Source organism: Phyllostomus discolor, chromosome 2 (assembly GCF_004126475.2).
Source record: "Phyllostomus discolor isolate MPI-MPIP mPhyDis1 chromosome 2, mPhyDis1.pri.v3, whole genome shotgun sequence".
NCBI lineage: Eukaryota > Metazoa > Chordata > Mammalia > Chiroptera > Phyllostomidae > Phyllostomus > Phyllostomus discolor.
In genome coordinates this window covers 174018644-174045660 of record NC_040904.2, presented here as the reverse complement: position 1 = coordinate 174045660, position 27017 = coordinate 174018644, and the positions used below count along the sequence as shown (strand labels likewise).

At 37.2% G+C, this 27017-nt stretch overlaps 1 pseudogene; it reads right to left on the bottom strand.

The window, feature by feature from the left end:
• Positions 1 to 27017, bottom strand: part of LOC114513810 — a 36963-nt pseudogene that overhangs the window by 9247 nt on the left and 699 nt on the right.

Genomic DNA, 27017 nt, shown 5'->3' with positions numbered 1-27017 from the left:
GGCTGGTTTCAACTACTTACTCGTTAAGCAACTTAAACTTTTCTCTAACAAGTTAAACTTTTAATAATACATCTTTGTTAGTATCCTTGGGTCTTATCTGCATGCATATACTGTTTCTAAATTAAGTGTAAGTTTCCCAATCAAATATAAAACACAAAGTCATGGGCCATACTTAGCTACTTCTTTGTATAGGAAATAATCAATGTTTAGAGGATGTTATAAAAGATACAGATGTCTTGTAAAAGGTTACTTGTAAATTGAAACTGTTGAGGAAAATTATTTAAAACTTAATGGTAAAGAAAAAATGTCACTGAGTGTCCTTTCCCAGTATACTAAAGCACTATTTAATCAGCCTGCTTAAGGATATTTAGAGATTGTAGTTTTTGTTGGACTTACTCTTTACTGTTTATTGGACCCAGATTCTGCAACATTAGATGTTACTTAGTCAAAGATTGTTAATAAAAATTATTTTCATCTTGTAAAGAAACAAGTGAAGTCTTTCTAATAGAAAAGATAACCCCAAAGGTTATGGTTTTATTATTGTGAAAGTATTAATCAGTGTCCTTTTAGGCTGCTTTTACAAAATTGAGGCTGGGTATATTATGAGGTCTGTCCAGAAGGTATCTGCCATGTAATGAAAAATAAGAGACATTTATTGAAGAACATAGAAGAAACATTGTACATAGGACAACGACACCTCAGTCCCCTTCACAATAGGCACTGTGGGACCTCACACAGTTTTCCCAATCGTCATCAGCTACCCCGTTGTATTTTTCTGAGTCTTACCAGTGGTCTGAAATCTCTTCCCTTTCAAAGGTGATTTTCGTTTTGGGAAAAGCCAGAAGTTGCAGGGCACCAAATCTAGGCTATAGCAGGGCTGAGTTACCTGGGTGATTTGATGTTTTTACCAAAAATCTATGCATGAGCCTGTACATCATTGTGATGAAGTGGCCAATGACCAGTAGCCCATAACTGGCCTTCTGAAATTATCCAAATGGTTTCTGTGGAGAAATATTTGAGCTTAATGCAAAATCTGATGCAGATTCATTGCTCCACTTGCTCAATTATTTTGAATATGATGGCCACACAGTACACGTGCTTACTCATCTACCACCCCCACTCACTTGTACATTGTTCATGCATGCGCATTCCAATCCACTCTCCTTGGCTGCAGGGTTACATTGATGTTGCACAAACCATTTTTGTTATATTAACAATGGCTGGACTTTTTCCAGATAGACCTCATAAACAGCAGACTTTATGTTTCACAGTTCTTCAGGCTGAAAGTTTGAGATCAGGGTTATCAGCGTGGTTGAGTGAGGGCTGTCTTCCAAGTCACATGGCAGAAGGTGCTAGGGATCTCTCTGGAGCCTCTTTCATAAAAACTAATCCTGCACATGAGGGTTCCACCCTCACAACTAAAACACTTTTCAAAAGCCCATACCCTCACTTTTGGGGGTTGGGATTTCTACATACAAATTTTGGGAGGACCAAAAACATTCAGACTATGTAAACCAGTATTTTAAAATCTAACTTAGCAATCCTTTTTCAGTCATCTCTCTTCCTTTGTGCATGCTAGACTCTCCTTTCTCCTTGGAACCCGTTTTAGCATTCAGCTTTCCATAATTAAGCAGTTAAGTATCTTGAACATATGCTCACTATTTATTTTTGATAGTTTTATTTTTAACTCTTTGAAATTCATATTTTAACCAAAATGAGAACCTATGAAGAATATATATCATAGTTAAGTTTCAGTCATCCCCCAAATAAATTTAGCTAGTATAAAGTACAATTAAACTTTAGAAAATCAGACTGTTGTAATAACAGTAATTTCAACATAACATTAAGGAATTTTACATTAATTATCTTTCTGATGACAAGTACACTTGATTAGAGAATGGGAAGAAAGTATTTATAGTTATCTGTTCTGAAAGGACGTTTTATATGTGTTCAATACTTTTAGACATTTGATCTCATTCTTTTTTTTTAATCCTCACCTGATGACAAGTTTCCATTGATATTTTTAGGGAGAGGAAGGGAGTGAGAGAGAAACATCGACTGGTGGCCTCCTGAACCTGCAACCTAGGCATGTGCCCTGAATGGGAATGGAACCAGCAATGCTTCAGTACATGGAAAAATGCTCTAACCCAGCCAGGCAGCCAGGGCAATCCCATTAGTTTCCTCAATGTGGGTATATTCTGAGCATGACTCATATTTTTCAATTGCAGACAGTGCCCTTGGTTACAAATATAAACTTCACAATATGAGACAGGTATTCTTATTAACATTACTGCTTTACAAAGAGGAAACCAAAGAATGTAAAGTTAAAGTAACTTATGCACAGTCATCAAACTAGAATTTGAGAAGCAGAGATTTGAACTCAGGCAGGCAGAGGCTGGAATTCATCTACTTAATCTCACTCGTGCGGAGCTCTAGATGCTTCTGGCTTTGCAGATAGAGCTCATTCAACTTTGGCTGCCAGGAGAGAAAATTGAAGTCCAGGAGGGTTCAAGCAATTTGCTCAAGCTTAAGTAGCTAATTAGTAGTGGTTGGGATGATTTTGTTAGTTCATGATTAAAAAAATAAATGAAGGAACAGAAAAATTTAGGATATAGACAGGGAATGAGGTCTAGTGATAATTGAGCAAAAGCTATAATAGAATTGAAGGAAGAGGAAATTGTTAACAAAGGGGGGTGTGGATATTGAAAAGTTGCCTCAGCTAGAAATGACAGTTGTGCATAAATAAAGGTAAGGAAATGATTGAATACAGAGATAAGGCTGAGGTAAAAAATATTGTGAAAACACCTTTCTGTAAAACGTTTCTCTGGTAGGACAGATACTGTGTGGCTGTCTTAACCCAACACAGATGACTTACTGTCCAGAGATGTTGCAGAGCAAAGACTAGAGACAAGTTAGCAGTGAGTAATACAATTTCGAAAACTGATCTTCAGATCTTAGATGTGTCTGTATGGTTATTTATACTTTTCCACAGCTATATTGCTATATTAAAGCACATGTTTTCATGAATGCTGTTACTGATGATGAAATGCTAGTTTAATAATAAAATAGGTAATTTTTAAATTTGTTATTGCATAAAACATTTTACTTTGTAAGCAGCCTTATTAGAGTCCATTTTCTACCAAGCCCATGATTGCAAATTGGTAGTTAGAAAAATGCAGAGATTCTCAGCACAAGAAACCGAATCTAGTGTTAACAATTAAAGTTCCTTTACATCTATGTTTTTAGGTTGATGCATTAAAATAAATGAATGTTGAATGTTCTTATTCTAAGGAACCACATGCTGAAGTATTTAGGAGTAAACTGTATTTTCAGCTTACTCTTAAAAGTTAAAAAAATGTGTGTGCACATGTGAGAAATAGAAAAAGAGAGTGAATGTGGCAAAATATTATCCACTGTTGAATCTAGATCAATGATATATAGGTGTTCGCTGTAGTATTCTTCAACTTTATAAGCTTTATATTTTATCCAAATAAAAACATAAAAAGCTCCCCAACATACTGGGTACTTCTGTAATATACTTTAGATTGTGGATTACGCTGTCTACCCGGGATTGTGGTCTTGAATGTTATTATTTTTAAATGAATGATTATTTCATAATATTGTCTTATTTTAAAACATTTTCTCATTTTGAAATATTCTTTAAAATTTTGATAACAGCAATTTTTAATTTCATGTTTATATGTTAGGAATTTCATTACCACTATATTATCAATATTTTATCTCTAGTCCGCACAAGAATGCTGCCAGGTAAATGCTCTTGTTTCCATTTTTCAGATAAGAAAAGCTCAACCACATTAAGTTATCTGCCCTCAGTCACACTCAACTATAAGTGTGGGTGCTGTGGTTTGTGTCCCAGTGTCAGAATCCAAATTCTGTCCCCTTTTTACTGTAGCACCTGTTTCCTATGCTAAGAGATTCGTGTGCAGGTGGATGGGCGGTGATCCTTTGGGGGGAGCCCTTTTTGCCAATTAAAACCTATTAAAACAGATACTCCTGCGAAATAAACAGAATTAACTTAGTTTTGTTGCTTTTATCTGTATCTCAAAGTTATAAAAACAAAGTTATCAAAATTCGAGTGCCCCTGTAAAATTCTCCTAATGCAGGTTCATTGCCTTATTTAATTGGCTTATCATAAGCAAGAAGTAACCTATCAATTGCATATTTGATAGTATTGTTTCAGAACATTTTGGCATTTGGCTGTTTCTTCAAGTTCCTGAAATTTTCCACTTTCAAATGTTTATTTTCTTATTTTTTAAGTGGCACTTTATTCCCATAAGGCAAACCATTAGTCACTTATTCAACAAATATTTATTGAGCACTTGATAAGTGCTTAGCATACCATGTACACATTTTTACTGAAACTCCTGTTGCAATTTTAACCACATTTTGCTTCTGTTAAAGGTAGTTAACATTTCACAATTTTTTTCTCATGATTTAAAAAAATTCTGGCATTTACAAACCTCTTATAGGATAGTTATTTGGTAGACTATTTTAACATAATCATCTACCTGTAAACTCTAAATTAAACAAGAATGTTTATGTGTGCAATTCAAAAAAATTCACACTCAAAGTTCTTGATGAAGCCCCCAGAATATTGTAAAATAAGGGATCTTCTTGATGTTGGGAAGATTTCAATTTGAGAGGACAGATAGAGATGATCCCTGGCAATCACCTGTAATACCTGTGCTTAGGTAATTAGTGGTGAATGTAGAGATCATTGTCAGATTTTTAGGTTATTAGAGCAAACAAGTATTTGCTTGAAATCTTGCTAAAAAAGTTGGAGAACATGATTATATTTATAGTAAAAGAAGCTTGTCTGTAATGGATAATTTCCTCAAGCTCTGTTTGATGGAATGAGATGCTGCCGAGATTCTCTTTAATACAGCCCGGGGAACTGTTGGGACTCTTCTCTACAGATCTTAATCACTTTCAACACACAAGGAGCTCCAAGAGTGAACCGAATTTAAGTTTGCATTTATTTGCTTCCCCCACTCCCCACTTTGGGGCTTGAATTGTAAACTCTGCTTTAGGTGTGAGAGTCTCCCTCCTTCCCTCCATTCTGTGCAATCCAGAAGCACTTCAGAGAGTAACATTCTCAGTGGGCGAACCTGTGGAGGGAAATTTAAAGGCAAGTACTCACTCTAGAAGGCAGAATGATGACAGATTTCACCTCCAGCGCTATAGCGGCGTTGTCAAGAATAACACGAGTCTCAGAGGCCTATCAAAAGTTGAGAAATAGGCTATTTCTTTTAAGGCATGTCCTTGCCTACCTTTCCTTGCCCTTCCTTCATATCATGTGGGGTCGGGGGCACACGCAACTTACAGATGGGCTTTAAAGGCTACCACAGGTTTATCTATTTTTGTTTGCATGTTGAATAATAGACCAATCATTGTGGGCAAGGAAGATTCTGGAAAAAGCTTTTCAAAGGTTGACTGCTGTTTTGTGAGCTCTTTCTTCTCCTAAAGGGAAGCATGTTGGAAATGAAGATCTCAAACATCACTCTTGAGGTGCTGCCATTCTGCTTCCCACGTCTGTTTGGGCTTCACCAGGTCCTGCCAGCCTGCACACAGCTGGTAGAGATCTGCCTGCCAAGAGTCAGAGACCCCAACAAAGACTCTAAATGCTTCAGAGTACTTTTGAGGATCCTCCCAGGTTTAGGACTTTTTTTTTTTTAATCCATGGCCCTTAGTTTGGTCTCTGATCAAGAAGTGGAAAATACCTCAAGGGGATTACCTGCAGACTCCAGTTGACTTCTTGTAAAAGGTAACCTGAACAGTCTCTTCGTAGTGCAAAAGTAATTCAGTAGAGGACTCTTGAGTGCTCAGTTAAAGGAGAATAGAGGAGAGCGGTAGAAGTCACGACAGTCTTACTGGCTTTGATTTTGGGTACCTCTTGTGTCTTTAATTTTTCATTAGCCTTTTGTAATGAATCTTTCAATGAAGCTATTTTAGAATGTTGAAGCTTTTTGGAAGCTTCTGTAGGCCAATTAAAATAGGTAACCTATTTTGTTTGCTTGATTTGGAACACTTGTCGTCAAGGGCACTTCTTTGGGAAGATTTTGCCATTATGGTAGCTATCTATAGCTTTCAAAACTGTAGTTATTAAAAATAAGCAGGTATGCTGGAAGGTGGGGCACAATTCTTTGGAATCTGAGGTTCCTATTTCTTTAGTTATACTTGAGTCTCTCAGAACGAAATTAAACTGAAGAGGGATGTGCTCCTGGGTTGGGGATTTTGTGATGCTTTACATTGTACCTCATTGCATGAAGATTTTCTAGAGGTTGGCCCATGACCTAATGGTGACTTAACACATTGTCTGACCAACCTGTCCTAGCACAGGAGTCTTAGATTTTGGTAGCAGGTGCTCTAACAGCTTCTAAGTGTTCAACCCATGCTCACCCATTTTGTAGCTTTGGCTTCCAAGGTTCTCACTCACAATATGTTTATTACTTTACTTCATGTGCAAACTAGTAGAAATTTACAGAAACCAAGAAAATGGAACTGTGGGCCTCAGAAGTAACCAAAGACATGGTACTGCACACTGGCCAAGAGCTAGGGACTGGAATTCCAGGTGGAACCATTTTCCAGCTCAAGATAATCACCTGAGCCCTGGACTGCAGCTGTGGACTACCAAAGGCTGAGGACTGGTGCTCTGACAGAGTCTCTTGTCAGTGTAGACTCACCTGTTTACCCTGGACTAGAAAGCCTACGGGAGCAAAGAACTTGTACACAAAAAGTGGAGCTCAAAACCAAGAGGAAGTTACTCAATGGCTTTCAGAAATAACCAAAGACAAACCATTAGTCATTTATTCTGAGAAGGACAGAAAATTCAAATGGTCCAGTGGCTATTGATGTCTGAGTTTCTCACCATCTCCAAGCATTTGCACCACTGCTACCCCCAAAACTGGTAAAAAAGCAAAACTGAATTGAGTAAATTTTAAAGATCTTAGTGGTTTTATTCAGTGATTCATGAGTTGAGCAGCCTCCAAACTAGTAGATAGAAAGGAGCTCTGAAGATGTATGCAGTGTAAGAGATTTTATAGGCAGAATGGAGCAGGAATGAGAACTTTTACCAGGCAAAAATAGCAAATTGGTTATTGCAAACTTACTTCCTGGTAGGGGATGTCAAGGCTCTACCAGGCAGATTACCTAACCAATGCTGATCAGGTGACTCCTGATTGATTGGTTTAATGTTTTGTTTCTGGATGTACCTAAACTATAATTAAGTCTCAGTTTGGTGACATAGGCCTTAGCCTAAATGACCCCAGTTTGAATGTTTTGCCTTTGTTTTTTTTTTTTGTTTTTTAAAAGATTTTATTTATTTATTTTTAGAGCGGGAAGGGAGGGAGAGAGAGAGAGAGAGAGAGAGAGAGAGAGGGAGAGAGAGAGAGAAACATCAATGTGCGATTGCTGGGGGCCGTGGCCTGCAACCCAGGCATGTGCCCTGGCTGGGAATCAAACCTGCGACACTTTGGTTCGCAGCTCGAGCTCAATCCACTGAGCTACGCCAGCCAGGGCTTGCCTTTGTTTTTAATAGGACTTAGTTGGTATCTAGGTTGCATAATTTTAGAAAGTCTTGGAGACTGGCCTTCACTTTCACCTTCATCTTCCACATCATGAAGTGCTGACATAGAAATTTATCTTTTTGGTTTAGTTTTTTTTTTGTCTTCAGAAGTCTTAATAGAAATCCATGGTACAGGTAAGGCATACAGTCAGTGCTCTCTTTACCTTAGAATAAATCCCTTCATGTGTTGAGTGATTCAGGACTGCAAACAGAGAATTAATTGAACAGGCCTGAAAAGTTTGCTTGTAGGTGTCATTTACTAGCTGGGGTGCACTATGAGGCCTCTGAATACAGTAAGGAGACTTGGTTGGATAGAAAAATAAGTCCCAGCCTCAGCTCTGCTATTGCCAGCAGGATATCCTTGGAAAAGTCACCTCACCTCTGTGGGTCTCAATTCCTTAATTTTTACTAAAGGAATTGGATTAGCATGACTTCAAAGTTTCTGTATAGTCCTAATATTCCATCGAGTTTTTCCTCTCCTATTGTAATACTCAGTGATCTGATGAAATCCACATGTGTCCTGTGTATGTACGCCTGTTATCATACTATAAGCTTTGATTTCATCTTCTTCTTTCATCTTTTCAGACTATACACAGGCCTAGGTGTTTTCTCAAACAGAAGACACTTTACTTCCTCTATTTAGTTGTGTGTTTGTCTCGTACCTTCTCAGATCTGTTAAGTCATCTTTAAAGTTTTTTGACTCAGAACTTCTTTTCACTGTTTAGAGACCGGATGCATATTAAAAACTTTATACAAGGCAAACATCCTGTTTTACAATTTGCTTCCTTCCTTAAAATGACTGGCACTTTATTGATTTTTTTTTTTTACCAAAAAACACCCTACACTGATATTTCAAGACCTAATGATGCTCCTGTCTTTGCCAAGGAATGAGTCATAGCTGTTGTCTAATTGATAGAGGATGAATTATTTTTACTTCAATAGGTTGTGTTACTTTTGTCTCTACTGAATCTTACCTGATACTTAGTGCCTGGCTGCATTTCCCAATGCCCATTGATAATATTCTTGCTACATTGTATGTACTGTCCTATTCTCAAGTAGAAAGCAGGAGGAACAGATCTTCTTCCTCAAACTAAACACTGGCTTTTTTCATCTTTCTTCATACTTTGCACTCAGGAAACATAAATCTCCAGAGTCTCTAGCAGGGGTGTCCAACCTGAGGCCCGCTGTGGCCCAGGATGGCTATAAATGCAGCCCAACACAAAATCTACTTAAAAAATTATGGAGCTATTTTTTGTGATTACATGTTGCAATGTATTTAATGTGTGGCCTAAGACAGCTCTTCTTCCAGTGTGACCCAAAGACACCAAAAGGTTGGACACCCCTGCTCTAGAGGGTCTGGGCCACAGGCAGGATCACTTCCCCCAGTGTAAGCTCCAGGACTTGAATGAACATCAGTAGATACAGGATTAGTGAATGGTGCCCATGTTTTTGGAACTGCACTGGGGATTTTGTATGGGTGGCTTTGACCCTGCTACATAAAACTTAAGAATCACAGATGACTCCTGTCCCTATCCTAAATCCTCTTCTATCATAGAGGTAAAAATGGTCTGTAATAGAGAGTGGGAGAGATAACTTCCATAAGGCCTTCATGAATTGAGTAACTATTTAGTCAATCCTTAATATGTGCCAAACACTTTTCTGTGTTGAACAGGCCAACATGCTACCTCCTTTTTGGGGGGCTTACAAATTAGCCAAGAGGGCAAAGAGTAAACAGGTGATATAGTTCATATAAGGAAGAAGAAAGCTTTAAGAATTGAAGATATAGAGCAATTGAGGTTGAGGCAAGCAACAATAGCAAACTCATATAGTAAACTTTAATTTTCATAAAAACCATGTATTAGTTTGCTAAGGCTGCCATAACAAAATACCACAGACTGGTTGGCTTAAACAACAGAAACAGTTTTTCTCATAATTGTGGAGGCTAGAAACCCAAGACCAACATATTGATAGAGTTTTTTTTTTTTTGAGGCCTCTCTTCTTGGCTTGTGCATGGTTATCTTCTCAGTCTGTCCTCACATGGTTTTTCCTTTGTGTGCATAGCCTTAGGGTCTCTCCCTGTGTCCTAATCTCCTTTTATAAAATTGGATTAGGGCTACCCCTAACTATCTCTTTTTAATTTAATTACCTCTTTAATGATTCTGAATATAGTCACATTCTGTGACTCTGGGGGTTAGGGCTTCAACACATGCATGTGAGGGAGTGATGCACAATTCAGCCTGCAACAAAGCTCTGTAAGGTAGGGACAGTCATTATCTTCTCAGATGAGACTCAGGTAAAGTAACTTGTCTGGAATTTGAATTTCAAGATCTATGCATTTAATCACCATGGTCATGTTTAAGAATATAATTAACTGAGATATTTAGGAGATGTGTTATTGGAAACCAGCAAAACTGAGATGCGTTGTGCAACCGAAAACATACTGCATAGATTCAGATGGTCTGAATTCAAATTCCTATATTCCTACTCATAAGTTGTCTAAGGTCAAGACTATTAGTAACACTGAATTTTTTTATCCCTTCCACTCCCCACCACCACCAAAACCCCCAATGCACTCTGAAATATTCTATTCTTTTCTATTTTTTTAATCCTGGTATTAATCTGTTAAGCTGATTGCTTGACACAATAATGGGTTGTGGGCCACATTTGAGAAACACTGCATCATTTAGCCTTTGTGGCCCAGCAATTAGTGGTCCTAACTCAGAGGTTTGGTGTTCTATAATCTTCAATTACTTCAGTTTCAGAGTTCAGTTAAAGACAGCTCATACAAAGGAAGTTCAGTTCTCTTAATGTAAAAGCGCATACAATACCATGTTTTAATTGTATTTTATGCTCTGCTGAGGTCTGTTCACTAGTCCGCTCCTCTCGTGCCCTGATTGATGGAGTGGGCACATAGGAATTGAGGGCAAGGTGAATGATTATCAGCTTTTTCATGACTCTCTGCCTACATGGGTAAGCGCTACCAGGTCCCCTATGTGCCATCATGGCTTGAACTTAAACTTCTTGGCAGAGAACTGGGAGAATTACAGGTTTCTGTCAGGTCAGGTATCACAAGTGACATTTACTACCTCAAAATAGGAAATGGATAGAACACTTGACTCCCTGCAGGTATGTGTGTGCACGCACACATGTGTTTGAGCACACATAGTCATGCACACATGCACAGGTGCACAAGAGACAAGAGCAGAGAGTGAGTGAAGAGTTAGATCCAACAAATGAGATTAATTATGGGTAATGACCTCTAATACATTTACTCGTCCAGTAAGAAACATGGGCCAGTGGATACCAGGTTGTCAACAGTCTTCCCAAAGAAGTAAATCTCTCCTCTTTTCTTGGGAAGGACCTGGGCAAATGGTGGAGAGAATGGTGGCAGTTTCCTCCCTAGCACAGCCTCAAGGGAAGTTCAGTGTGGAATGAAAATTTCTAACAGTCCCTGAGGGATTGGAACTGTTGATGAGGGTACCTATTTTATGACCTAAGAAAAGAATGTGGGGAGAGGAAGAGCAGGGTTTCCTTTACACTCTAGCGTTTTTAGATGTGCTTTTGTGTTGCCAGAAAAGTAAAATAAATTCTAAAGCTTTATAAATCCAGAAAGACCTAATTATCACAAAAAGTTAAAACACAATGTGTTATGCCGCTATGGGTGATATATCAAACTCTCCTGTAGGCCTGGAATGGAGAGGTCTAGTTTGAGAAAGCTCCTCTACAGATCCTGAAGACCCCTTTCAGTTCTTTTTCATCTGCCTTCCCCACCTCCCACCCCTCCCCCAACACAAATTAAGAACCACGGGGAAGAATGCCAAGAATAAGACCTTATGGAATACTAATATTTGAGATAAGCAAATGTAGATAAAATGAAATTCGAGTAGACCAAGAATCTTCTAGAAAATTGGAGGAAGGTCCAGAGAGAATGGAGTGCTAGGAGCTAAATGGATAGGTTGATTCAAGATAGAAAGAGTAGTTAACAACATCACATGCTGCTAATTGGTCAGTAATTTTAATAATAGTATCATTTTGAATGATCATAATGTATTGAGTATTCTGTACATGTTATCTCATTTGATCTCTCAAGAACTGCATGAGGAAAAACTGAAGATTATAACAGGTGTTAAGTTACTTGGGTTTTTTTTTGGGAGGGGGGTAGAGAGGGAGAGGGGAAGGGAAGGAGAAGGAGAGGGAGAGAAACATCAATGGGCGGTTGCCTCTAAGTTACTTGAGATTTTCATTCAGGTCTGTATGATTCCAAAGCATGTCCTATTTCCATGCTGTTCTGAGGTTGTGGGTGGTCTTGGTAAGGGTGGTTTTTGTAAAATATGGGGTATGGAAGTCAGGGTGCTCTGAAGTGACACACTCTTAATGAGATTTAAGGGAAAGTAGGTAGCTACAAAATGTAAATGTGACAAAAACAAGAGAGAATAAACCAGAGGAGGGAAATGGAGTACAGCTTACGCTTTGTTTTATTTATAAGATGCAGTTTTGTGTAGTGATTAAGATATATGTTCTTTATCCAGACTGTACTGGTTGGAATCCTAGGCAGGCTGCTCATCAGCTGTGTGTTATTTAATCTGGCTCACCTCAGAGAGCATTTGTAAGGATAAAAAGAGATTTGATACATGGAGAGTACTTCAGAATGTCATTATTTTAAAAGTTTTTTTATGTGCTAAGGAAATGGAGCAAAAAGGAAAGTATTGTTACAGCAAGAAAAAAAGATTTTGTTGTACTTTGTCTTTAGCCAAAAAACAATAAGAACACACCTGTGGTTGAAGACTTCAAGTTTATTACTTTTGGCAGCAAAAGAAAATTCAACTTTGAAAGACTTAGGGGATATCTGCCAGAGGCTGGTTTGAAAATACAGAATTTTTGCTTGAGATAGGTGATTTGGGGAGGGTCTAAGAAGAGGAGTTTGGATTGTATGCTATTAGGAAGAGTAATTCAATGATTAGGTATCTCAATAGATCTTGGCTAGGAGAAAGGCTAGATTTAGGATAAAGCTGTCATTGGTTTAGAAGCAGCAATCACACCGATTAGCCAGCATCTTAGTCTGTTCTGGTTGCTTTCTGAAGTCGCCTTTATAAGTGCACTAATCTCATTCATGAGGGCTCCACTCTCATGACCTAATTATCTCCTAATACCATCATATTGAGGCTTGGGTTTTAACATAGGAGTTCCGTCTCCAGCAGCCAAGAGAGGGAATGTTGGGTCATTTTCATGAGTTGGACAAAATTCATGTTTTTACATGTGCTCAAACATGATTGCACAGTGATCTAGTTTTTGTCTTGATCTCTCACAGTCAGAGTTGCCTTCTTTGACATTAATGTTCAATGAAATTTTAGGCTCAATAGAACAGCAAGGTCTAGCTATGAGGGCCAGGTCAGCTCTTGGCATCAGCAAGGCCCAGCATCCTTTAACTCTTGGATTTGGCTTCTTCCCATTATGAGGTCCATTCTTGATGTGGTTATTGACATTAATAACTTAAAGGGTGACATATTGTAGAATATTTTACAAGACTTAAACCTTATACTTCAAAATTAAGTATCCTTGTTACTGTAATATAATAAGTATCATCTGTTGAGTGCTGATCCTGTGTCATGTATGCATCATTTATCGCATTCTAGCGCTTGTTATCCAAAGTCTAGCATGGAGGGATTTGAAGAAAAGTTAAACAAACTGCCTGATGTTTAAAAAGAAAAAAGACATTAAATGGTGGAGCTGGTGTTAGAAGCCAGATGTTTGACTCCAAAGCTTATGACATTAATCATCATCATACAAAGTTTAATATTTTTGAGTGCCCACTATATGCCAAGTGCTGTTCTCATGCCATATATACATATATGTGACATATATATGCCAAATATATATGTTTATTTAACCCTCATAACAATCCTGACGAACAGATACTACTTCATAGGCACCTACAGGTTGAGCATGACCTCCATATAGTTAGGGAACAAATAACCAGCTCATTATTATGCTTCATTGCCTCTTTGGTTGAGTAACAGAGTTACTTTAAAAGACTCTTAGTCCAGTCCTGAAGGCTTGTTTTAACTGCCTTTCTGAGAGAATGTCTAGTGCACATGTCCCGGAGTGAGTAAATCACAATTTCCCAAGGCAGCCTATTGCATCTCTGGAGTATTTGTCTTTCTTAATTTTATACCCATTGGTCAGAGTTTTGCCTGTTAGGACAATACAAAGGAGGTCTCAGACCTCTTCTAATTTTCAACTGAATATGGAGTTAGACTTTTTTTTTGCATTGAATTACTGATATTTGGAGATACAACGCAAATTTAAGTGCCTTTAGCATATTTATATTAACCAAGATTTGTTAACTTCTTCTTTGCCTTCTATAATTTGTTGATCTCTTTTTTAAGGTGATATTTATATTCTTCTTAAGAACTTTAAAATACCCTTTTCACTCAAAATAGATTTTATCATACAAATTTTCAAAATGCACAGCAACTCAAATATATCAATAGCTCCAAATTAGTATTTATCAAAGTTTTACCATGTATGCTTCATCCACCCATTTTCTTTCCTGTTGCTGAAGTATTTTAAATCAACTAATAAATATCATGTTATTCTATCCCTACATATAAATTTCTAAAATTATAGATATTTTCTTACATAACCACAATGTGTTTTTTCCATTTGGAAACAGTAAAGACAATTTTAGACAAGATTGCTTGTAAGCTACCTTAACTCCACACTTAGGATGAAGGTCAGCTTAAATAATGCTACAAGTTGTATTATGTTCTAATAGTTTCAATAATTCTTTACATTTTTTTTATTTCTAAGTGAAATAGCAGCTTAAAAATCTTATCATGGGGTACCCATTGAATCACTTCCTTTTTTTTTAATGTCGAAGTTGCAAGAAGAATGAGGGTGTTTAGAGCCACACGGTTATCATTGGTGAACAGCTTGCCTTCTCTACTGAATGATTAACATGAGAGAGGAAAAGTTTTAAATAGTTTGTGGCTCACCACAGGAAGTGTAGTGTATGAGGTTAATTGGGTAAAATATTATGCAGATTTTTAAAAAGGAAACAAACGAGAAAGAAACCCAATGGACCTTTCAGTGTTCTGACTTACAGGCCCCATATTGTGTTTCCAGAGGTTTAGCTTTGGCCATTTAATATAATTTTTTTTTTACCAATTTGTTTTAATGTTTCTCCCCCAAAGTATCATTTCCTTCAATTGTAAAAATAATCAGATGCCTACACTACAAAGGGGTTTTAATGAACTAAAAAAATGAAGGAGAGATAAAAAATCACCCACAAATGCCAACATCCTGGAACAACTAGACAACCAATGTTACATAGATAAAATGATGTGTTTTTATACCTTAACATTATATTATGCAGTGTTTCACATATATTTTTCTAACATATCCTCATACCATGATCTTGTTTATCCATTTCAAAATTTCAAATATTGTTTTAAAAATTTTTTTTAAACCTGAGAATAGACAACTTTATTACATGAGCGTTCATTTTGTTTTTAAACACGAGCTTTCAAGAAAGGAGGGAAGCGGATCTCTTTGCCTGTCTGGGACGTGGTTTTCCGCAGATGGAGCTCCCACTCGCTGCTCTCCAGCACGTGCCATCTGCTCCGCAGCCGTGGCCTGGTCTTGAAGGACACACACGAGGAGCTTGTGGTGCTGGAACTGCTCTTTGAGAAGATGGCTGACTGTGGCTTTCTTTTTCCTTTCATCGTATTTCTGCTGAATTTTCTTTCATCATTTTTTATTTAATATTTCTTCCTCCTCAGGAGTCAGCTTGGCCCCATTCTTGCGGCCCAGGGGCAGTGCCCAGTGGGACTCGCACCACCGCGTGCTGCCAGTGAGCACCGTGCAGTTCCTTACTAGGGTCTCGGTGCAGATCAGTTCGTTGTTGGGTGCCTTGTAGACAACATCGGTAATCCCTTTATTGCGGGTACAACACTCGGAGCCCCGGGAGAAGTTGCCCGTGTCCAGCCTCAGGATGCGGTACTTCTTGTTGCCTCCCTGCACCAGACTGTGTATGCGGTGGGGCCCAGTCTCGGGGCTGGCAGCAGGGCGCCCCAGCTCTTAGTTTCACTTCTGCCCCTGGTCTTGTGGCGCTTGTGCTTTTAGTTCTGAGAGGTGCCCATGGCTTGGCGCTGGCTGGAAAGAGCTAAACATTTCTTTATTTGGTATCATATACACTGCTTTGTTAAAAGCTTTATTGAAGTATAATTCATAGAGCACACAGTTCATCTATTTAAAGGATCTAATTCAATGGTTTTTAGTATATTTACAAATATGTGCAACTATTACCAGTTAATTTTAGAACATTTTTATCACCTTAAAAGAAATCTTACACCCTTGAATTACCATCCTCACTCCACCCTCCCTGTTCCCTCCCACCCCAAACTCCAAGCAACCACTGCTACTCTACTTGGTCTTTTGTGGCTGGCTTGTTTCACATACGATGTTTTCAAAGACCATTTATGCTGTACTGTGTACTAGAACTTTATTTCTTTGAGTATATAACCTCTTGTTTATCCATTTGTCAGTTGATGGTATACATGTTTAATAGTGAATAACCTTACAGTTTTATCTTTGCATATTTATTATTATTATTATTATTTGATATTAGAATTTAAAAAATGAAATGACTTAAATAAAGAGAATCAATACTTCCAGGGCTTTTAACACAAAGGTATTATCAAGTATTGTAAACTTTATAGAAGAAAACTGTGTCTCAATTTGCGTTTCTTAGATTACTTGGGAGAAGGAACAAATTTTCATGGTCTTTGATTAACACCCTATGAATTTTAATGTATTTTGTCTATTTTTATTTTGTAATATTAATTTTTTCTTTATTGGTCACTTCTTACAAAATGAAGATCTTACCTTGCACATATGTCCATACCTTGTTGTTCTGTGTCCATGAGTGAACCTTGCTCACTCCTCAGTCCTCAATTTGATTGCCACTCCTCCCAGGTGTCCTGTCTGGCTCCTCAGTTCAGGGTGAGTTCTCCTGCCTTTGTTCCACCTTGTGTGCTTATATAGTAGTTGTTCAACTGACTGCTTTTTTTGCTTCCTGTTTGGCTGTGTGCAGGAGAACTGATGGGTCCCCATGTAGGACTGTACACCTTTCTTGCCCAGGAGCACCAACTGAGGAGACTCAGTGGAGCCTGGAATCCAGTCCCTCTTGATTCCACAGTCTGCAGCCAACAGGGGGCCCCTTTTCCTCCAGTTCCCACAGAGGTACCCTGTGGGTAGCAATCACCTCAGGAGCTGAATCTATGCTGTTTCATTGCATCTTCAATCTCTGCACAGTGTGGGCCAGAACTTAACACATGTGTGTTGAAGGAAAGAAAGGAGAAAGCAAAGAAGAAACAATATTAAACCTTTACCCACATATTTTACAAAGATACTCGTTTTGTCCTTTGCCAAATAAAATGTTAGCGTGTTTTTATGTACAGGACCTAAATTTTTTAAAAAATTCGGTTAAATATAATATTCTTCTTTATGGTGGATTTCTAAAACTTAATACTCAGCACTTCCACATTTTTAATTTTTATATTTAGTCCCATAACCCATCTGGAACCCATCTATATTCTAATGTGAGCATAATTTGATATCCTCCAATAATTTGAATTTTTTCAGAAGTATTTATAGAATAATCTATTTCTTCCTCTTGAGTCATGATGTTTGTCTGATTGCTCCTAAGCTCAGATATACACTAAGCTCTGTTTTAGATCAACCATGTTTCATTGTCTAATAATACTGCAACAATCATCTACTCTTCTATTATTTTTGCCTTAAATATACTTTGTGTCTGTCTACTAGGAAAATCTTCTCCTATAATTTTCTTACCTTTTCTATAAACTTTCTTTTTTAGATGAACTTTTAAAAACATCACATTGAATTCCATAAGTGACAATAAAACCACTGGAATTTTTATTGGAATTATGTGAAATTTGTAAATTAATTTGGATGAACTAATATCTTTATACAACTTTATTATTGTTTTTATTTTTTTTCATCCAGAAACATAGGATATCCATTTATTCCAATCTCATCATATACTTAAAAAATTTAAGGATGTTTTCTGTGTGTGTGTTAATGTATTTAATAGTCCCTACACACATTTCTTTTTAGGTTAATCTCTAGAATTTTTTTTCATTTATTGTTTTCGTTGTTATTTATATAAAATTTTTTCCTATTATAAACTCTTTACTGTTGTTCTATTGCAAACTACATTTTAAACATAACATTTATATTCTGTTACTTTAGTAAACTCTTAATAATTCTAAAAGATTTGTATGGTAATCACTCACTTTGATTTTTTATACCCATAAAGATATGACTTGCAAATAATATGAAGCTCTTCAAAATACTAATTTGTTGTTGTTTCTGCTTATCTTATATACTACCCACTCAGAATTTCTGAAAGAATGATAATGACAACTATTTACCTTATTAGACATTGAAGTATATTACTGATGGCAAATTGTGAGAGATTCTGAGTTTCTTGAGAGCAGAACTCATGGTTTTTTTGTTTTGTTTTGTGTTTGAATCTTCAGTACCTATTACAATACCTAGAATAATGGAGGTAAAACTTATTTCATTAAGAAGCTTGTTTAAATGAGTAAGAATGTTTCTTAAGATTTCCCCATTAATTTGAATCCACAGTGACAGTGTCTTTCTACTCACAAATTTATGAGTTTGTTTTTAAGTTATGCTTACTAAAAGGACCTTACTAAAAGGTTACTAATTATGATAACAGGTATTGCCAGCACTGATTAATGTTTCTAGATGGTTATTCACTAAAATATAGGTAATCTGTATGGTCCTTTTTAGGAGAAACTTCACATAGGAATTTATTATAATAAAAAAACTTTACTAAGTGCCTACTCGTACAATTTGCTTTGTTCATGATATATTTGGTCTTCAATAATGTAGTCTATATTAATGTGGATGTAAAGAATTATATGTTTTTGTCAAATGATATAAGTATATAAACTTTAGTTTCTTTTGGAACTGTGCCAGTTTATGTATAATAACCACACAACCATTTTTAGCATATTCCAGACATTTTCTAGATATTTCACCTGTTACTTTTGTTATTATTAATATCATCAAAGGCCTGTGATTATAAATTTTTCAGTTTTAAGTATTATTTTAATGTGATAGTAGATTCAGTTTAGTAAGACTGCTTGAAAGGACTCATAATCTTCCAGGTCGGTGATAATCTCCAAACCTATTGACTTTAGGCACCCGTGGTAGAGATGAGCATTACTACTGGTATTTAATTTGGTATCTCTTTTGTTACGTACTTTTGTTACATACAAATATCACAGGATATTTGTTGGTTTTGTTTTAATCGTAAGGTCTCTGTTTTGATTCAATTTTAGAGATAATGCTCCTTCTCAGTAAGACTCAGATGTGAACATACTCTAATATTATTATTTATTTCCACATAGCATTTATTTTTTATATAAGTCTAACTTAGCAATTTCTTTGCATACTTTTCTATAAACCTCTGGCTTCTAATTGTTTTGCCCAGGGGTCAAAATGCTTGTGGTTTTGTCAGAATGAAGGATTCCTCCCCTTTTCCTATTGCTTATTAATGTACAATAAAAGGTTGCAATGACACACTGTCCTCAAACTCTTGCTTTAAATGGATCTCACATTAAGAGAATCAGAGTGACATTGTGAATAATTGTGGATTAAAGCTCAGCTTCTCCTGTGTCACACAGCAATGCTGTATCATTAAACATTCAGTCTTGTCTCTTATCCTGGAAGATGGCCAGACCATATGATGACTCCCTCCTCACTGACACAATTGCAGTCCAAGAGTCGTTAAGTTACATCAGTGGCCCCAATAAAACTGTACACTGACTGGCTTTCAAGGACCAGGGATTGAAACACATAAAACTTCTCTGGCCACATAGACCTCTCACATAGGCCGCCCAGTCCCCTCAGAGAAGAGTGGACCATGTGGAAGAGGGTGTTAGACACCACTCTGTGGTATGGACCTGTGTTCTGAGGGTCTGGTGAATGGCACTACTGGACGTGACAGAGCTGGGAGAACAGCATTTATATAAACTCTTCAGCAGTGCATTCACGGGTCCCAAATGGAATTCACCCAGCAGATGAAGTTCAAATATAATAAGTACCGGATAAATTATCAAGCTCAATGAACACAAAGGCCTGCTAGCTTATAAACTAATTTTACTCTCTAGCTGGCTGTGAATTATTGTATAGGTTGACATTTTCCTCAACTTGCTGGCCACTGAGGAGTACAAAAAATAGTTTGAGATATCTCTTTGCTTGCATTGTCTCCTCTCAGATGTTTGTAACTTTAAATTTTTAGCTATAAATCTGTCACACATTGTGAATATAAGCTAGGCTAAATAATAATGTTTTGTTCATCCAATTTCCTTGAACAGTTTAAAGCATTCACTGGAACTTTTCCAGCCCTTGCAAATAGGAAATTTTTAGCTATGGGTAAAGCGACACTCCTTGCATTTGGGCCAGTGACTACAAAGTTAATGTTTAAGCTGTCTTTAATTTTCCAAATATGAATGACATGTGTGGTTGAAAGAAGATTTCTTTTTAACATGACCATATGTGATTTTTACTTCAGGGAGGCTTACCTTATCCTGCCCTTGAGCAAATCACCCACCAGCAAAGGATGATGATGTAACCCTAAACTGAAAGTAGAAGTAAATTTCCCCTTCCTTATTTCAGACAGAAGTGGACCTGAGCTGCTGCAATCATGGGATGTTTGCTATTGCAACAAAGGAAGCAAAAGAGAAGGGCAGGGATCCTGTGCAGTGAAGCGCCACAGGTAGTAGATTGCAAATGGCTCTTTTCTGGTTAAACACATTGGTGACCCATAACACATCTCTCATAGCTCTGGGAGAAATGGAGATACAAACCAGCAAATTTAGAAATCAGCGAGGTGATTCTTGCTGAATCGATAGCTGAATCGGTAGCCACTATGTATGCAAAATGGAAGAGAAGAAAGAAAACTTCAGAAACTTAGTTAAATTTTGTACTAGATATGAGACACTTGAGCAGTCACTTAAAAGCTCAAGTCCCTTAACATGGTTTTGAAGGCCATCATTGACTTGGACCTTGGTGGCTTCTATGGACTCATTTCTAGCCACTCCCATCTGGACTTCCATGTTTATCTTCCTTTCTCCAGTACTGCCTGCACGTTCCTCTCCAGGCCTGTTCCTGGATGATCATTCTCTTCTCTGACCCCTCAAGTCCCAGTTAAGTGGTCTCCTATGTCTCCCCTAATAAACCTAATTTACCCTATCATTAATCTTAGCATACTGCATTTTATTCCATTTTTTAGTGTACCTGGCTGTTAGGCTGCAAACTCTGGCATACCTGTCCTGTTCACCATTTTATCCTGAATGCCTGGCACTTAGAAGTCCTTCAATAAATGTTTGTTGAATGAATGTGTTCATTGAGGATACATTAACTTATTTTTACTTAAAGTTTACAAAGGCTTAATACAGAATCAAATCTCAGATGGCACACTTGATTGTGCAAACCTTATCACTATTTTCATTTTCTTTAAATCAATTGAATTCTAACTCCAAATAGCTGTTCCACTGCATGGCAGGAAGTTCAGTCTCTGGATCCTTCCAGAGGCTGCACAGAACCAAAGAGGTTTATATGTGACCCAGGAAATGGCTGAAATGACTCCAGGGTTCTTCTAGTCCTGCTTCTAGTCCAAGCCTGCAGAAGTCCCACCTGTCTCTGCTCTTGGGCTACACAGCGGTTCGGGAATCTGAGCTCCTTCTGAGTAGACCCTCAGGAAAGCCCAGCCTTCCTACTTACATATTCAAAGCACTTTGCTTTGAAGCTGATCATTGCCTTGTCTCTTCAAGGTCTCTCACTCCTCAGTTATGATATAAAAAAAAAATCTCAGGGAAATCTTGCCTCCCCAGTCCCATTCCCTCCCTCCCTCAAATAATACCTCACTTTTATTGGTACTTAGCTTTATCTCTTAAAGTAGGATAGGTCTTAGAATAACAATAGCTGGGGAAAAAATCTCTCTGAGCCCCATCAATCTTGGGTAAGAAACACAAAGGGCATGAATAACCAGTGGGAAACTGGTTAAGTTTCGGGAAGTGAGAGGAAAAATACTGAGAGCAAAAATGCAAAATAATTTCAAACAATGATGACAATTAAAAAATCCTGCTTCCTCTTTTTTAAAATATATTTTATTGATTATGCTATTACAGTTGTTCCATTTCCCCCCTTCTTTCCCCTCCACACTGCACACCCCCTCCCACCCACATTCCCCACCTTTAGTTCATGTCCATGTGTCATAAGTTCTTTAGCTTCTACATTTCCCATACTATTCTTGTCCTCCCCCTGTCTATTTTCTACCTACCATCTATGCTACTTATTCTCTGTACCTTTTCCCCCCTCTCCTCCTCCCACTCCCCTGTTGCTAACCCTCCATGTGATCTCCATTTCAGTGGTTCTGTTCCTGTTCTAGTTGTTTGCTTAGTTTGTTTTTGTTTTTGTTTTTGTTTTAGGTGTGGTTGTTAATAATTGTGAGTTTGCTGTCATTTTACTATACATGTTTTTGATCTTCTTTTTCTTAGATAAGTCCCTTTAACGTTTCATAAAATAAGGGCTTGGTGATCCTGCTTCCTCTTGACTAACCTGGGTGATGCTCTGAACCAAATGGTCCAGGATGTAAGTAACAGACACAGGGTCAAAGATCATGCAGATGTGTGCAGATCGAAACTGCTCTCCTCAGGGATGAGCTGAGCACCAGTTTCTAGAAAGGAACATCTGCAGATTAAAACCCCAAACCTGCTCATTTCATTCAAAGATATTTTCCTGCCTTAAAGTTGCTTGAATAAAAATAATACAATAATTAATAAATAATAATACAAGAATAAACATGTTTTTTTGTGTACTCACAATAGTAAATCTACTTTTGCCACACCCTGTATATATATATATATATATATACACACACACACACACATATACATATACATATATATATACTATATACAATTATACATTATGGTATAATATATAATTATATGATTTAATAATGATATAGTATTATAGTTATATTTCAATATATCATATACTATATTATATATTATATAATATGTAGTATATAATATATATGATTATATATTTTAGTTACATAAACAGGCAACGTATGCTATATGTTATATATTATCTATGTACATATATATACATCTACTTATACGATAAGCTTATATATAATAGAAATATATATTAAGGTTAAGAATGGTTATTCAAGAGGAGACAGGAATTATAGGACAAAAGTAAGAGGGGTGAGGTGTTCTGACAACAGCATGGTATCTGTCATGTAGATTGTCCCCTAGCCCAAGGCATGAAACAAGAGGACTGTAGACATCAGGTAAATAGCAGCTAAAATCACTATATCATTAATATCATTTGTGGGGTAGTCATTGCATCAACAGCTTGGTACCAGCAAAATCTGGCCACAATAAAAGGACAGGCCTGATGCTTCGGAGGGGCTGGGAGATGGTCTCCTTGGCTGAGGCAGCAGTGGTGCTCAGTGCCCTCTGTCATGTGGTCAGCCACAGTCGTTTTGCTTTTGCTCTGACAGAAATGGGCAATTCCCCATTTACTTAATACTTACTGACTGTCTTCATGAATTAAGGAACTTGGCCAAACTCTGAGGATACAGGAGTGAGAAAAAGTCATGGAATATCATAGAGTTTATAGACCAATCAATGCAGAGCAGGGAAGAAAAGTCAGTTTCTACTTGATAGCCAGAAGAATACAATGGGGGCACATATGATATACATCCTGGAAGTGCAGGCATGTTTGGAAGAATGTAAAGGGCTGTTGGCCCAGACCAGGGGTGGCAGCTCTGGAGAACTGCTGTCTGTCTGCTGTGTGTCTCTGTGGATCCTCAGTCTGGAGTGGCCAACAAAATGTGGGTAACATTTTATGGTGTATAATGTAACTATGCAGGAATCCAAATTTAGCACTCAACTTTGAAAACAAGGTGTTTCATTTTGTTATTTTCACATCATGAGTTTAAATCAGAGAGACTCTTATCTGAGGCTTCATTATGCTTTTAGACAAAGTAAATTCTAACAACCATTGCTATTCTGATCTGGGCTCCAGATCTGCCACCTTGCTTAGTGTATCTCTCTGTATCTGCAGAGTGATTCCTTTCCACGTTCCGGTCCTTTCTGGTGAGAATTGTCTCAAAGTTACACAGTTATATGTTTGATTCCTAGCCCCACCTCTTACTTAGGCAATTTATAATTTCCCTAACACAATTTCTTCAAAAAGAGGAGCCTAATAGCAGCCTCATAGGATTGTTGAGCTTAAACAAATTGTATATGCTGTCTTGTATAAGGTAGGATTCACAGGTGTTCAGTAAATTGTCTTTTATTTCCAGCCCTCCCTTTATTTTCTATGTAGCCATTTAAACTGTGGCAAGAAATCCTTCCTGCCCTCCATAATCATTGCTGAACACGGAGGAAAATGCCTTTGAGTCCACCCAGGATGTTTACATAATGCTCTTGAGCCAGAAGTACAAAGAAGTACACACACCAGAGAAGCACTGTTACTCTCTCGTGGTTAGTTCTTTGGGATTGTTTGTAGACAAAACGTGTATGTCTGTTTTATGTGTGTATGTGTGTGTAGGATGTATAGTAATAAAAAAAAACTGATTTAGCTTTTGCAGCCAGCAGACTTCTGTTACCTTTTTCCTCTCTTCTATTTCCTTTATTTTATCAGAGCTCTACTATGGAATATGGTGAACTGTGTATTTTTGTATTGTAAGAATCCCCTGTCACTTGCTTTTTAAAAAGTATTCTTTTTTAGACTTGTGTCCAGAGAACTTGCTGTAACATTCCTAGAGGATGTAATACATTTTGATGATAAAATCCCATTTGGGATGTTTGTATTAATTTATTATTATTTTTATCATTGAGACTTATCTTTCAGTTGCAATATTTGTACCAACCTGTGGTATAAAAATGTTCTCTGTCATTTTCTTCTGTTTATTCTTCAAATCAGAAAAATAAAGGGGAAAATTCCTTTATGCTTTGCATGTTTTTCATCAAGGCATTCCATGATGCCTTTACCTAATTGATTTTATTTATTTATTTTTAGAGAGGGGAGAGAGAGAGAGAGAGGGGAGAGAGAGAGAGAGAGAGGGAGAGAAACATCAATGTGTAGTTGCTGGGGGCCATGGCCTGCAACCCAGGCATGTGCCCTGACTGGGAATTGAACCTGTGATGCCTGGTTCGCAGCTCACGCTCAATTCACCGAGCTACGCCAGCCAGGGCCTTTATCTAATTTTTAAACTCTAAAAATTTCTTTTTAAAGACTCTTTAGTACATTAATATTATTTTCTGTGGTAAATTTAGTATAGGCCTTTTCAGTTTATTTCTGACAATTTTCAGAAATTGGATTGAGTCACAGAAGAAATCTGTCAGCAAGAGGCTGACATATTTGAGTACTGCTTCTACTTATTCTGTTCTATTATTCCCTATGTACACTCTACATCTTGGCAGAATTTGACAGTAAATATAGGAAGGAAAGGAGCTAATCTCACTAGATCCTCCTAACTATCTTCCCCACACGTAGTGGGTGATCAGTAAGTATTTGCTGAATGAGTAGGGCTTAATTGATGCTTTTTAGAGAAAATGGTTGCCCTGGCTGTCAATACATCAAAAGATTTATTCTACTTTTCTATAAGAATTTTCCCTTTCTGATCCTTTTCTTTCAGAATTGACCTAAACTGATTTTGATATCTTGTGATAACTTCCAGTTTTGTTTACCCTATTCAGTTCTGGTTTTGAGCATGTCCCGTAATCAGTGACAGAGAGCTTAAAAGAATATATAAAGTTCAAGACATGGCAAACTTGGCATAGCTCCATGTAACCCTGGGCTCAAAGGCCCACGTACCTGCTCAGTACAGCCCACATGTTTACCAGGCTGAAGGGATGGGTGGTATCTGAAATCCGACTCCTGCTATGTATGCCCTGGCACGGGCTGTGTCTGCCTGCAAGGAGGGGCACAGTTTTCTAATTCCCAGGAAGACATCATCAGGAGCTTCTTCCCCTGGGAAGTGGATAAAAGTTAGTATAGACCCCCTGGATCAATGTCTAGTTGGAAAATTCTCCTGCTTTGTTTTTCTTCAGAAAGGCATTGTCTATTCTAGGCTCTTCACTCTGGCTGAACTCTATTAAAACAGTCTTGCTGAGGTTTCCATTGGATTTGCACTGTTCTTTATTACTGTGTGGAGAACTGATATCTTTTTAATATTTAATCTCATTAATTAATATGGCCTATTTATTTGTGCCATGTTAATGCCTTTTAAAATATATTTTAATAATTTCTTCGTAAGGTTTTGAAAATATTTTGTTAGATTTATTTCCAAGTTTTCTGTCTCTCACTTTGTGTACACACACATAAACACATAAAATTATGTTTTATAATGGTTACTGATACTTAGAAACACCATTTTTTTAAACACTAAATGTTTTTTTTTTAAAGATTTTATTTATTTATTTTTAGAGAGGGAAGGGAGAGAAAGGAAGAGAGAGAGAGACAGACATCAATGTGCAGTTGCTGGGGGTTCTGGCCTGCAACCCAGGAATGTATCCTGGCTGGGAATCGAACCTGGGACACTTTGGTTCCCAGCCCACGCTCAATCCACTGAGCTATGCCAGCCAGGGCAGAAACACTATTTTTGTATATTGAACATATGTATTCATATTACATATGAATATACTTTTCTCATACTTATTGTACATTCACAACAAATTCCCAGTTTAAAACTGTGGAGTATCTGCCCCACCTAGGGATGTGTAAGAACTTTAGAACGATTAAGCCTGCTTGTTTTTTGTCACATGTATTGCAACTTTTTTTTCAGGTTGCCATTTGCTTTTGTTTCATTAATTTTTTTCTTTGACTGCAAATAATTTAAATTTTTATGGAGTCACATATACCAATCTTCTGTGTTTCCTTTCTTTTTATGTTTTTTTTTATACCAAGGTTAAATAGTTATTAATCTATAGTATTTCTTTTTAAAGTTATTTTCTTTTTTTTTAAATATTTTATTTATTTATTTTTAGAGGGGGAGGGGGAGAGAGAGAGAGCGAGAACATCAATGTGCAGTTGCTGGTGGCTGTGGCCTGCAACCCAGGCGTGTACTAAAGTTATTTTCATTTAACTTTTTTATCTACATGGAATTTGTTTTGGAGGTTGCTATATTTAGCAATGTCCATTTTATCTTTTTCTTTCCAGAAAGTTAGCCAACTATTCTCCACAAAACACTACCTCTATCATAAATGTGTGTCTGTATTCTTCCTTTTTAGTCTTGTTTATGATCTGAAGAGTTATTAAGTCTTGGATTTAAGTCCATTGATCAAATATT